The sequence below is a fragment of the Pyrgilauda ruficollis genome, unplaced genomic scaffold (assembly GCF_017590135.1).
Source record: "Pyrgilauda ruficollis isolate IOZ18807 unplaced genomic scaffold, ASM1759013v1 scaffold3, whole genome shotgun sequence".
NCBI classification, from domain to species: Eukaryota; Metazoa; Chordata; class Aves; order Passeriformes; family Passeridae; genus Pyrgilauda; species Pyrgilauda ruficollis.
Window position 1 is genome coordinate 9,347,718 of NW_024524377.1, and position 13,464 is coordinate 9,361,181.

Here is a 13,464-nt window from a genome sequence, read left to right on the forward strand (position 1 = left end):
TTTTCTTGGTGATAGTTTCTGTTTTTAGGCTGCCTGTGTTATTAATACACTACTGTCCAGGGAGATGTACGTAAGCAGAAATTCAGACACCTGATACTTGCCAAACATAGTTTCCGTAGCAAGTGGACAGATGTGCTGTGTCATGAGTTATGCCCCAGTCTCTGCACTGATTTTTATTTCTCATTTCTCCAGTAATTTGTTTGTTCATCTTGGACAAACACAAACCTGCTGGCCACTGATTTTAGGGCAGGCTCCAAGTTGTTTTTACTGGGATGCTGGGAGTGTTGGGGCTGTGGTTTCAAGGCATGACTTGCAAGTTCTCTGCCTTTCAGTTATGAGTGACTTTGTAGAGCTGTTTTGCTGAACATTCATGTATGTATTACTGTTTGCAAGCCTGAGAAACTTAGGTGCTAGCCAAGCTGCTAATTTACACTCATTTATTACAATTTCTCTGTTTTGGAGGAGGGAGCAGGGTTTAAGAGTGCTCACCATTTCCTGGCACAAGAAGTACTGGAAGTAAAAGAATGGGGGGTAGAGAGGTTGGGGGAGAAAAGCAGAATTGGCTGCAAGATAGAGGGAAGGAAGGAATGATGAAGGCAATGCTCACCTCTCAAGACAAAGATACTGGTGAATGTGGCAGGGTTAGACGGCTCAAAATTAAAGATGCAGTTTTATGTTTTCCTGCTATTTATTTTGCCTGTTGGATGTGCTGTGGGATGCCCAGGCTGCATGGAGCATAAGGAATGTGCTGCCATCACAGCCCAAGTGCTGGTACTTGCTCATGAGCCAAGTGAAGGAGGAGAGCAGGCTGGGCAAGTGACACTTGCTCTTGCCAGTACCGAGCCTGTTTGCTTGCATAGCTGGCTTTGGAAATGGCTGCAGCCCTGGGGAGCGAGGTTAAAACCTGTCTGCAAATGGCTCATGGTGCAAGGGAGGACTTAGGCATGGCTCTGAGGGGTGACATGCTCTCCTCTCCGACTAGCCAGTGAGGCAGAGAGGAGCTCCAGCAAATTCCCCTCTCCCAACTTTTCCTTTAGAGTGCTTGGGAGCTTGGCTCTCACTTTGCGGTGTGATGCAGCCGGCTGGGCTGGGCTGTGCTGTGTGAGGTGCTGTGCACATCCCTGCCTGGGCAGGGTGCTGCAGGTGAAAGCTGGGCAAGCAGGTAACAGAGTACAGTGAATGTGATCTCCATTATGTGTTTTCCAGGAATATCCACAAATCCTCTTGGACTAGACTCCTTCATTGTCCAAGATGCTGTTCAAATACATCCTTGTCTCCTGACTTTTCCATCTAACTCCCAGATTCTTGAAATGTCTAACTCTAGGCAGCAATAATCTATACTTCTTAGCCAGAGATATGCTGGGGACCACCCCAGGGTGCTGCTGAAACAGTGGGGAGGCCATTCTGTGTGTCAGGCTGCTGCTGGCACTGCTAATGCAGGCACATCCCTCCCTGCCCAAGGGCAGCAGCTGTCAGAGCAAGCTGAGGAAATGGTTAACTGAGTGAGATTTCCTAAAGTGAAACATTTTCTTCCATGCCGGGTGCAGCAAGGCCTCTCATCACTTCTGACACCCAGCATTAATTAAACATATGGCAGGAACAGAGATCTTGGCTGTCCTGGGAGGCTTGGAGTAGTTACACACCTGCGTGTCTGTGGCCAGTAACCATGTGGTACTCCATGAAAAGCTGCAGAGAAGCTCCTACACAAGTCTTGGCTCTGTTCAGGGAAGAAAATGCTGGTTTATGATAGTCCTCAAATGTGTTGTTGAAGAGAGGCAGAACTGTGAGGACTAACTGAGGGACTTTGGGACAGCGATGTGGGGCCTGCAGTGAGCCACAGGCACTGGGCTTGCTTCCTTTCCCTGTCTGTGCATTTGATCCATCACATGGAGACTGGGGCTTGGCCTGGATTTGAAATTTGTTTTTTTAAAGAACAGGAAGGAAAGAAACAAATCTCATTTTTATGATAGTGATTTTGGAAAGCCCTGTTCTTTTCTGTGTGTTTTTCCAGTGCGGACTGAGAGGAGTCTTGGTGAGCAGGTGCAGATGTGGAAATCAGGCTGCTTGCTCTGCAGTGAGGCATTGCTGCCAGTTTCCCACAAGGGTTTGCACAAACTCCCAGTTTGCTGGTGTACTGGTTTCTTTAAAACAAGCAGGGAAGTAGAGCTGCTTCTGTCAGGGTGGCCTCATAAGGCTGAGAGCATTGCTGAGGGTGAAGGCAGGACTTGCCTCTCTGCTGTGTTTGCTCAGTTACCGTTTCTCACACAAGGCAGCCGTGCAGTGGGGAGAGAGCAGGGTCTGTGCCAGCTGTGCAGCTGCAGCAGCAAAGCTGCTTTGTCACCTGTACTATTTTTATTTCTGTTGATGTGAGAGCTGGAAGGGCCTTGGTGTGATTTTCAGGTGCTGGGCTGCATTTACAGGTCTGCCTGTTAGAAGAGGGATGGGTTCATCTGCCCAGAGGGGGTGGTAGAGGGAATGTAAGACAAATCTATAAAGTTTTCCTTCAGCTATCCCACACAAAGACATGCTGTTTGTGGTTTATTAACGGGGCAGTGCTTGCAGCGTGTTCTATTGAACTGTATCCTTAAAAACAAATTCCAGGTTGGAACTGCTGGAGCTTTGTGACTGGTCTGGCAGGAGCTGTGCATGTGCAAAGGTCTAGCTCCAGAGGCACTATGGATTCTCCCAAGGCAAATGTGTCTGTTGGTGTAATGTCAGTGCAGCTCCATCAGATGAATCACAGCCTAAGCTTTTATCCTGAGAACTACTACCTCATCTTTTTTCCTCCATCAGCTCATAATTTTACAAGATTAAATCCTGCCTGATAATATATTGTACAGAATCAACCAGTTGGTTGTTAAGACTCATTTGGAGTTAGTGATTTGGACACTTGGGATTGGGTGGGCTGCCAGTGTATGTTTGCTGTGTTGCCATTCAACACAGCAAACATACAATGTTAGCCCTCCCATTGCATTCTGTAAGAGCTTCCATTAATTTCAGTAGAAATCTGCATTTGGGGTGAAGGGTGACCTAATCTTTAAAAAGGATCTTAATCCACTTAGCCTTTATTGCAAAGCTCAGCATTTTTTCCTTGTCAGGAGCAGGCTGCATTCCTAACCTTGATGTGTCACTTTCCAGTTGGCTTAATATTTGGGTGAGGATAAAAGGAAATGTTTTTCAAATATTGAAAGAACCCATGCTGGTAAGGTATGTGCACGTGCAATGTGAAAGTATTAAAAAAAAAAAAAAAGGAGATATGAGCATAATTGTATTTGGATGGTGGAAAAAAGATAAAATAGTATCAGCAGATGACTACAGAGAACAAGCACAGGAAGAGGTAAATCCATTCGAAACAGTGTAACTGGGAAACAGTGAGGGAAGCGGAAATGGGGGTGAAATGTCGTTTAAGTGCAAGACAAAATAGGAGTCTAGTTTGACCAGTAAATGTCAAACATGCCCTGAGGGCAGCCAGGAAAAATACAGTCTCTGATGCAAATATAAGACCTGGTGCCCGTGCCTTGGTAAGGCCAGAGCTGATCTTCCAGGCTACTGCATTAAATCTAGCACAGCTCAGAAAGCATGGAAAACTGTGTTCAGTTTTGGGAGGTTTCAGCTCATGCTCTGGTCACAAAACAAAGAACGCCACAATTAACACTAATTGGTACCTTCGTTGATGTTTGGTCAGGGAGAATGAACCATTGCCTGCCTTCCTGGAGGCAGTCACTCCAGGTCAGGGGAAGAAGCCTGTGGGGATGTCGCATGGCTCACAGGACCTTCCTGCCAACGGGAAATCTCGAATCCAACCCAATTCACACTGCCTGAGGACTACCTGCTTTGTACAGGATGTTTCTCCTTGGGTGGCCAAATGTCCGCAAGGAGTGAGCACACGTAGACGAGCCAGTGTGCACTCCATGGGCCTTGAAGCCATTTGCTCATTTCCCTTTAATCAAAACCTTCTGCTCTTGTGTTTTCTTTTCTGTTTGGTGACTGAAGCGAAGCTTCATGTGCCTTCACGTGGGAGTTAAGTGGGTCAGTGGGATGCTTTGTTCGTGGCAGCTCTCATGTGGAAAAAGTCTGATGCAAAATGCTGAGGCTTGGCAGGAAAGTGCCAATTAAAGATAGCGGTGCGGGAGCACATTGTGTGAGCTGAAAGTGCTCAGATCTGGGGCTGTGGCAACTGCCATGTGCAAAGGGAAGAACGAGGAATTATTAAATTTCACGTTGATCTGAAGTACTTGTGCTTTCCCTGTCTCAAGTGTTGTTCTCATGCAGCATGGACAAGGAGTTTATTCCCTGTTTCCCAGGTAAGTGAGGGTAGAAGAGCTGAGTCACACAGGGGCCCTGTGCCAGAGGAGGATCAGCTGCACTCTCAAGTTGGGTACTTGGACTTTGCTTCATGTTGGCCCATGGTATTTGTGCCAGCAGCAGTCCAGCCTTCTCAGCATGGCACAAGGCTGTGCAGGTGATGTAAGTGCCAGGAGATGGCAAAGGGAGAGATCCATTGCTACGAGTCCCCCTCAGCCATGCAAGCAGTCAAGTTGGGACAGCACATAAAGGAAATGTGGCTAAGTCTGCATAGCAGTGTGCTCAACTCTAGGAAAGCAACCCAGGGACAGCCAGGCTTTGACACTGCTGTCCTCTGCTGTTAAGGGCAGCTACATCATCATACTGTCATTCATAACTAAAAACATTTCTCCCTGAGGCACCAGGCTCTCAGATTCCTGAGCAGATGTTGTGCAAAAGGGCCCTGCAGGAAAGGGGAAGAGCAAGTCATTCAGGTATAGTCAGTGTTTCTGCTGAAATAGTCCATCCATCTGTTTCCCACTAATTTTATTGATATGTTTTTATTTGAATGAGCAATGTTTGTAACTGAAAGCTAGACTATCCTTACATTTCTATATTTAAAAAAGCTTTCTGACTTTGTTTTGCCCTTACTTAAAGCTTTTTGTGCCCTTGCTGCAGATGTCCATAAGTTCATGTCTTTTTTTCACCTTGGAGATGGATTGTGCTTTGTTTTGCACGTGTATAAGCACACAACTCCTTGTGTCCAACCTTTCTCAGCAAGCAGGGAGAGTGTACTTTGCAGTGGACTGATTAGAGAGATACCTGCAGCTCCACTGGGAACAGTATCCTCTCAGGAGACTTTTCCACTGCACTGGTCTCTTTGTTTTGGAGACAGGTAAGTAAATGGAGATCTTTCAGAAATGAGAGCATAGTAAAAAGTTCCTTTTTTAGGTATGTTATGGATAAAGGTACTGCCAAATGCCTGCTGCTGAGCCACTGGTAGTGAAGGCCTGGTCAAGCAGTCTCTTGGGATGGCAGCAGCTCCTCCAGTGGTTTCTCCAATTTCCTTCATTTAGAGAGTCCTCTCTGCACCCCAGGATGAATCCCCAAGGGCTCCTTAGCAATAGCACAGTTACTACCTAACCATAACTTTGGAGAAGCCGAGGTGTCCCTGCAGACTGGATTCCATCCAGAAGCTTAGATCTGGTTGCCCTTGGGGTATTCTGCCGTGCCTTCACGGTGTTTCCATTGGGAACTGTCACAAGCGATGGATGTGCAGCTCTGTCACAGATGTGCCAGAACTAATGCAGAGTGATGGCCCTGGGAAAGCTGATGGATTGTGCCACGGAATTGAGAGCAGAATTAAAGAATACTGAGATTGATGTTAAGAAACCTAAAGGCCAAGAATCACAAGAATGCTTTCACCTCCTACTTTTAAAAAGTTGGAAGAAAACCTGCAGGTTGCAATGTATTTTTGACTTCTTTTCCTAATGAAAACAAGGCTTATGTGACCAGTCTGTCTGTCTGCTTCTAGTCAGCTGTCAGGCTAACCCCCTCCTTTTCCCTTCTCAGTGTTTAGTGGGGAGGAAGCAATCTCAAATTTCATGAGAATGGAAGGGAGAAATAATCATTGCCAGCCTCGGGGAAGGCAGGAGGGAGCTCGGGCGTGGTGTGATCCCTTGTGATGGAGGCCTGCCCTTCCATCTGCACGGGGATAGAGCCCTGGACTAACCCACCGTGCCACCGTGTCCCTTTGGAGGCACGGGACACACAAAGGAAGGTAGGGCTGCTGAGAGAGCAGGCGGATTAGAGGGACAAAGGACACAGACCTGTGAAAAACCAGGCATCATTAGTGCTGCTGCTCATGGAGCAATGTCTTGAATATAGGCATAAACTGTTCTAAAAGTCTCTGCAGGGAGCAAGGAAACAGTCATGTAGTAAGAGGAAAAAAAATCCAAATATTAGAGCTGATTATGTGACAAATTTATTTCTGTGCAGACTTTACCTGCTTTAAAATGTGAAGAAAACGCATAAAGACCATGCCCACAATCTGCCAGTTGCACAAGGAAGCTTCTAGGTTTTGTGCAGTTGTTGTCCCCTGAAGTCTTGCAACAAAAAAGAGAATAAAAATCATATTTTCTGTGAAGTTTTACCTAGGAGGGGAGAAAAAAATACTTTAACCTATGCGAGCTGCATTTCTCAGCATTTCTTTACAAAGCTTTAGGCTGCCAAACAGTGAATGTAGAATCACCAGAAGTAAGAATCTGTGAAAAAAGGGCAAACATACAATTGTATCAGAAGGCAGTTTTGAGAGATTTCCAAAGTAAATGCTTCTTCATTGTAATACTGAAGGGAATAAATTCACAGCAAATATGAGACACGCAATAATAAATGTGTGATACAAAGTTATTGATTTCTTACTAAAACTAAACAAAATATTGCTTATCAAAATAACTTATTGCTTATCACCTAACTTACTACAATTCTGTTTTTATCTCATTTTCTTTTTCAAAATGAGGAAGGTATTTTGTGAAGGTATTTTGGGAACAGAACAGGAACTATCTAGACTCTCGGAGAGAACTTTGCCTGTAGTTCTAGCAGATCCAGACAAAGTGGGATGATTGGTCCTTTGTTAATGTACCCACGATCTCTGTCCTCAGCTGCTGTTGGGAGGCTGCAAAACAGGAGAAGGACAAAACACTGGAGGAGTCCTGTTTGCAGAAGTGCCCAGCCAGGGAGGGGAAACGTTCTGCAGGGGCTGTGCTGAGGCAGAGCTGTTGTATCTCTGCTGTGGGTAGTGCTTAGCCAGTTAGGGCTCTCAGGAGATTAGCTGCTGCCTGGGGGTGAGAACCATGGTAATTTCTAAAGCTGGTTTGTAATCACCTGCTTTCAGTTTACTCAGACCTGGCATCCTTTTAAGCACTAATATCCCCAGCTTTCTCTTGACATCTGTGCAGACTACGCTCAGGCTGTGCCGATGGCTTCACCCAAAGCAGCAGTTAGGTATTGCTCTGCAACTGATGGCAAAAAAGAACAAGCTGAAAATCTTGGATTATTTGGAGGGAGCTTGCCAAAAGTCACTGCTGTGCCAGAGCTGTGAGCCAAGGAGAAGGGCGTTATTATTTCACAAAGTTGTGAATGAAAATCCATCCTTTGTTCCACATATGCTCTCCCACGTTGTGATGGCTCAGACTCGGTGCTCGTTGGGAACTGCAGTGTTATGGAGTCAGCTGCCTTCCACAGCTCAGAGGATGAGGGCAGTGGTGGTTTGAGGGGACATGGAGGTTCATTCCCCACAACCAACGGGAGAACAGCAGTCATGAGCCCAGGGAACAAGATGGCCAAATACATGGTGGAAAAGAGCTTCTGCACAGGGCATTTATTTCCCATTCCCACCTCAGTTATAGAGTGGGAGTACTGCGAATTTTTCCATGAAGGAGAAAGAAGTAGTTGCTTTTAAATGCAGCTTTTAAACTAAAGTTGCAAAAAACAGACATGGAGTGGGTCTAGTGGGAGGGCAACAAAGATCATTAAGAGACTAGAGCATCTGTGGTATGAGAAAAGGCTGAGAGAATTGGGCTGTTCCGCCTTGAGATGACAGAGAGGACTTCACCCATGTGTATAAATATCTAAAGGGGGATGTCAAGAGGATGGATCCAGGCTCCGCTCGGTGGTGCCCAGCAACAGAAGAGGCAACAGGCAGAAACTGATGCACAGGGATTTCCGCCTGAACACGAGGAAGAACTTCTTATTGTGCAGTGACCACGCACTGGAACAGCTTGTCCAGAGACAGTGTGGAGTTTCCCTGACTCCAGAGCCGTGCCACGTGCTCTGGGACGGCGGTGCTGGAGCAGGGAGGTGGGACAGGTGTCCCGCAGCGTTCCGTCCAGGCTGCCGCCCCCGGTGCTTCCGTGGCTGCTCCCGGGCCCCCGAAGGAAGGCACGCGCAGCCCTCACGCAGCCCGCGGGCTCCTCCCACAGCCTTTGGGCCTGTCCCCGGCCGGAGCAGCAGCCGGGGGCGCGGCAGGGGTTGGAGGCCGGTCAGCGGGGACGGGGCCGTGGCACTCCCAGGAACAGGAGTGGCATTCCCGGGCACACGCGTGTCCGCGCTCCCGGGCCCGGCTCCCGGCGGGCGGGGTCGCCATGGCGACCGGGCGCGCGGTAACGGTTCCCGCGCATGCGCACGGCGCGCGCTGACCTCACCGCGGTACCAGCGGCCGCAGGGCGGCGCGCGGCGCGTGCGCGCTGGGTCCCCCATTCTTCCCGTGGTCAGCGGGGCGCGCGCGGCCATGGAGCGGAGCGGGCGCCGCCGCCGCCGGCACTGAGGGAGGGAGACGCGAGAGGGAGAAGGGAGCGCGTCCGCCCGGCCCCCGCCCCGCAGGTACCGCCCGCGCCCGCCCCGCGGGGGGCCCGCGGGGAGAAGCGCGGCCGGGGGGCTTTGTGTGCGGTGCCGCCGCCGGGTGACCGCGGGGAACGCGGTTCGGGGCGGGGCCGACCCGTCCGCGGCACCGGCCGGGAGGAGCGCGGTGCCGGCTCTCCCAGCGGCGCGGGTCGGGAAGGGCTGGGGAGGGCGGTCCGGCGGGACCGGGGGTGCGGGGGCAGCCGGGGCCTGGCGCGGGGCCGCCCCTCGGCCCCCCGCCCTGGGGCCGCCGAGCACCGGCCGTGCCGGGGCCGCGTCAGGCCAGGGGGTCCCGGCGAGGGTCCCCGCTGGAACGGACAGCTCGGCGAAGGGAGAAAGAGAGAGGTGCGGCCGCGCTCGGCGAGCGGCGCGGGGCTTTGCTAACGCTGGAGGCTGCTGCGCTCCCGAAAGCATCGTGTGGCTTGGGTGGGTTCAGCCCTTGTGCTTGGCCCCTTTGTGCACGTGCCGTGCTCTGCTTCGTGTGTTTCTGGCTGCATTTTCAGTGGAAGTTGGGTCAGAACTGTGAGTTTGTGCGAAGAGGTGCGTTGGTCATTTAGACAAATCCTGCAGAAATGCTTCAGAGAGATACTGGGTCTGAGTAAATAAAATGTAATTGTGTGTGTTACAGGCCTGTGTGGGCTATGCATAAGGTATATTTAATGTTATATGTCTAAAGATACTGGTGAGGGAGGGAAAGGCTGCCTGTTTCCCCAATACCCTGCACAGCTGCTTGAGAGGGATGTGAGAAACTGAGGTAGGATAACAGGCTCAGGTTGTCTGGGAAGCCTGTGGTGGAGTAGCACAGAGGCTCCCCAGGTGTGTGGGTTGTTCTGACCAATGGATTTCTCTGCCCCGTGTGGACTTACTTCATAAGTCAGTGTTTCATAAAGGAGGCTAGAGTTAAGTAAAGTATCATGTGCCAAGCCAGTGTTAATAGGGCAGGGATGTGATCTCCAGCCCAGCGCTTTTGCCAGCATCGGAGACAAATATGTCTTAGGCCAGTTTGCTGCTGAGCAGTGTAGCTGCATTTCTCTGTGTCTTTTGAGCTGTTGCATCTCTGTTCTGTGCTCCTCTTGATGCTCCCTGGGCACCATTGAGGACAAATCAAAGTCTTGTCACTTGGATCTGGAGACACAAATCCATCATTTATATCAGTAGTGCTTAGATAGTTCTCGGAAGGGTGTTGGAAGTGCAAGTATTTGTTTCTGTGTGGGATTCTGAATTGGATTTAAGAGTTTTGCAGCTGGAGAAGGGATATGTTTGATAACTTGCAGTAGGAGTCAGCTTTCTCTTGAGCAAAGGACTACACCCAGGTGCAGAGTGGAACTGCAGTACTGTCATATTCGGGGTCTTCCTTCTTGTGGCAACACAGCTTGCTGTGTGGAGCAAGCCTTTGTGCTGCATTCCTGGGCTTGGCAAAGTTGAGCCTTTGCTTGTTTTCTCTGTTGAACCCTGTCAGTGGGACTGAAGCCTGGAAGTTACGAGAGGGGCAGAGGAATGGCATGTCACCATGGGTGATTCTCTCTGTATTTCACAGTCTCACTTGCTTAATTTTTTTTTAATTGTTGCCAACATAAATAGATTTTTTTTTTTCATACTGGTGCCTGCAACATTCCTGTGAAGTCCTTAGAATTTGTCAAGCAGCTTCAAAACTTTGTTTCAAGAAGAAAAATGCCATGGTGTTATACACTTCAGCCTTGCTTCACTTAGCTGATAGCAAGAGGTGTTAAAAGTGATAGAGCAGCAGATTTTAGAAGTGGAAATGTTTCTCTAGTTCACGTGATGTTCCCCAGAAGTACAGCTGGAGAGAGTGCCTATGACTGAATGAGTTGGTCCTCCAGGCATCTTTGAAGTTCTGTAGGAATCTTGAATCTATGCTACAGCTTAGGTGTTAAGAAAACTATATATTTAAACAGCAAAAGTCAAACTGAAATGAAATTTCTCTGTTTCTGTCTGTTTCTCCCAGTTAATCAATCCTTCTCTATCCATCAAGCAGTTTGGTCAGGGCAGTTGGATGTTAAGAGGATGAGAGTTTGCAGGAAGTCTGGCCACTTCTGTAGTGATTTGCAACATCACAGAGGAGGATGAAGGCAAGATGTCCTCTACAGAGGAGCCCTCAACAACCTTTGTGTCAGGAGCACAGAGAGGCTGGACACAAAATGTTCAGAGGGATAAAGCAGTGGCCTTCCCTGCAGGTAGCTCACAATTTCAACATACACATGGATTTCTGTGGGAGTAATGTGGCTTTGAAGCTTGTGGACTGCCATTACAGGTCCCTTCTGGCCTCAGATGACTTTGGATCAGGCTCATGTGTCACCCTGAGTGTCTCATTATCTCAGGCCTTGCCTAGACTGGGACTGGAAATCTTGTTGGTGTGCCTGGATGGGGCTTGCTGCTGTTTGTGCCTCCTTGGCTGGCAGTTGTTATTGAAGCTTCTCCTGGATTGTGACAGCGTCAGCTCACCTTGGAGCAGTGATTGCCAGTGCAGTGGAGAAAGTGCTGGCAAGTATAGAAAGGTCTGTCACCTGAGCGAGTACAATAGACTGTCCGTGTCTATTAATTTCTTCAGACTGCAACTTGAGTAAATTCTGAGCAGTTTGACTGAGGAAAGGGGTTTGCGTCTTTCTTTGATGAAGGGTGATGTGACAGTGATGTGCAGCTTTAGCTTTACCTCACTGTTTGATGGTGTCCACTTCATGTTGTGCTTTGCTCAGTTGTTCCTTTTCCATCACACTGTACCGTGTTAAAGCTTGCATTATGTGTTTCTTTAGATCTTATTCAGTGGTTTGGATCTTGTCCACTGGGCCAACCTGTTACCAGTTCTCAAAGCTATGTGAAAGCATGATGTGAGCTGTTTATGAGCTTTGCAGAGTGCCATACTGAGGAGCTGAGCACATACATGTTCCTTGGCATTCTGCACTGCACTGGTGTCTGGCTCTGTCATACATGGGAAAGTTCACTTTCTCCTCTCTTTGGGAGCATTAGCACTCTTACACCTGGAAAAAAAGCCACACCACAAAACCCAAGTGAACTGGATGGAGTTGTAACTGTTCAAGTTGTAGAAGGGAATAAATGGGTTTTGTTGGAGAGGTTGCAGGTGCTCCCCAAGAGATTTGATCTCAGTTCATGGTTAGTGTTTGAGTTCACGAGGTTTCCTGTTCTGCCCCTTAATCAAATCTCTGCATGTTTGGCTCTGCAAGGAGGGAGATGTCCATTCTGCATCCAGAAACAAGTATGCCAAGCAGGAGCCACAAAATTAATTATTAGGGAAGCGTCATCATCATTAGTTTATTGTGAGTGGGAAGATTTAAAAATCTCTAATTTGTTTCCACCGCCAGCAGGATAACAGACTAAACAGCCTAACCAGGCCAGTCCCTGATGCAGTGTTTCAGTTTTTCAGGCTTAGTCTGTGGCTCTTTCTTTACATTTTGCATTTGGATACTTCAGATTCCAAGATATTTCAGAAAGCCAAATTGAACCAACGGTAATTTGCTGAGGCAGAGATCTGGTCAAAATAAAGTTAGATTTTGACAGGTGTTTCAAAGTGCTGCTGAGCAGAAGGGAGGAATTGCAGGTGTGTCTCTGCTTGTTATATGCAGGTGGTTTCGTAGGCCAGAAGTTCCCTTAACTGTTACTGGGGTTCAGCCCAATTCATGGTACTGTCAAGTAAAACCTCCTTCTGCTCCTCCTTGTCCTGTGTTTCCTCCACCCAGTGTTTTATATATCCTGAAGTGTCATGGTGGCTTTCTGCCCTCCCCTGCAGTCTGTGCTGAGGGATTTCTTTGGCTGTCCACTTCTGTGCAGTAGCAAGTGCCAGCCTGAGTAGAATCTGCTTATGCCTGAGTGTGGAGGGTAGCCCTCCTTCCCCTCCTTGGAGCTGAACTGGTTCTCGTTGCTGGCTTCTACACCCCCCCCAGCCCGTCAGCAGCTGAAATCCTGCTGCTGCTGAGCTCTCCTCTCTTTAGCCAGGAGTTTCCATGGCAGCCCTGGAGAACAGGGGTAGGCAAAGTCCCCTGTTTTGCCATGCAAAATACTTGTGCTTAGAATCATGGAAGAGAGATGGGTGTTAGCTGGGAAGCCTGACAGAGAACAAGAAAATAACCTTTTTGTAAAGTTGACTTGTAAACTGCTGCTGTTGCACCCCACAGCCAGTGTCCCTTGAGGGTTTGCACCTAAGGTTTGATCTTCTGAATTATTTTCCTTTTTGGGCCTGTCATTTTACTATAAGCACTTGTCTCTCAAGTACTTCCTTCCAGGGTAGTTCTGGTTTGGACTTTCACGCAAAAACTGACTTCTGTGTCACTAGCCGTTATATATCAGTAGGAATAGCAAGGTCCTGGAGGACTGGAGTAAGAAATTTATGTCAAACCCACTGCTCTCTTTAAAATTCAGTTATTTGGATGTTATACCAGCATGTGATGGTATCAGTTTTTTCCCAAGGTGTTCTCACCCTCAGTTATCACTGCCACTGGAGACTTGATTTAGAGTGACTCTGGGAAAGGCACTGAATTCCTACCCCATACTTGCATATAAAATAGGAAGGTTGTATTATACTACTTTTTTCTTCAAATGATGTACACAAAGGAGATGCTTTCCCTCTTCAGGACTGCTTAAATTAGTAATTTTAGCCTGAGTGACTTAATCATTCACAATGCAAAGAGAAATTACCAGATTCAGATGTTCTGTGAAGCCCCTTGTCATGCCAGCACACTGCAAGTGATGATGTTGCTCTAATTCTCAATAGTGTTCTACTTCCAAACCTTGCTAAGCATTTTACCTACA

At 48.2% G+C, this 13,464-nt stretch overlaps 1 protein-coding gene across 15 annotated transcripts in view; it reads left to right on the forward strand.

The window, feature by feature from the left end:
• The first annotated feature begins 8,529 nt into the window (after positions 1-8,529).
• CLASP1 (cytoplasmic linker associated protein 1) overlaps positions 8,530-13,464 on the forward strand; it is a 171,885-nt gene continuing 166,950 nt past the window's right edge. For all 15 annotated transcript variants that reach the window (XM_041472830.1, XM_041472831.1, XM_041472836.1 and 12 more), the window contains exon 1: positions 8,530-8,664. The gene's annotated coding sequence lies outside the window, so the exon portion shown is untranslated. The remainder of the gene's footprint in view (positions 8,665-13,464) is intronic.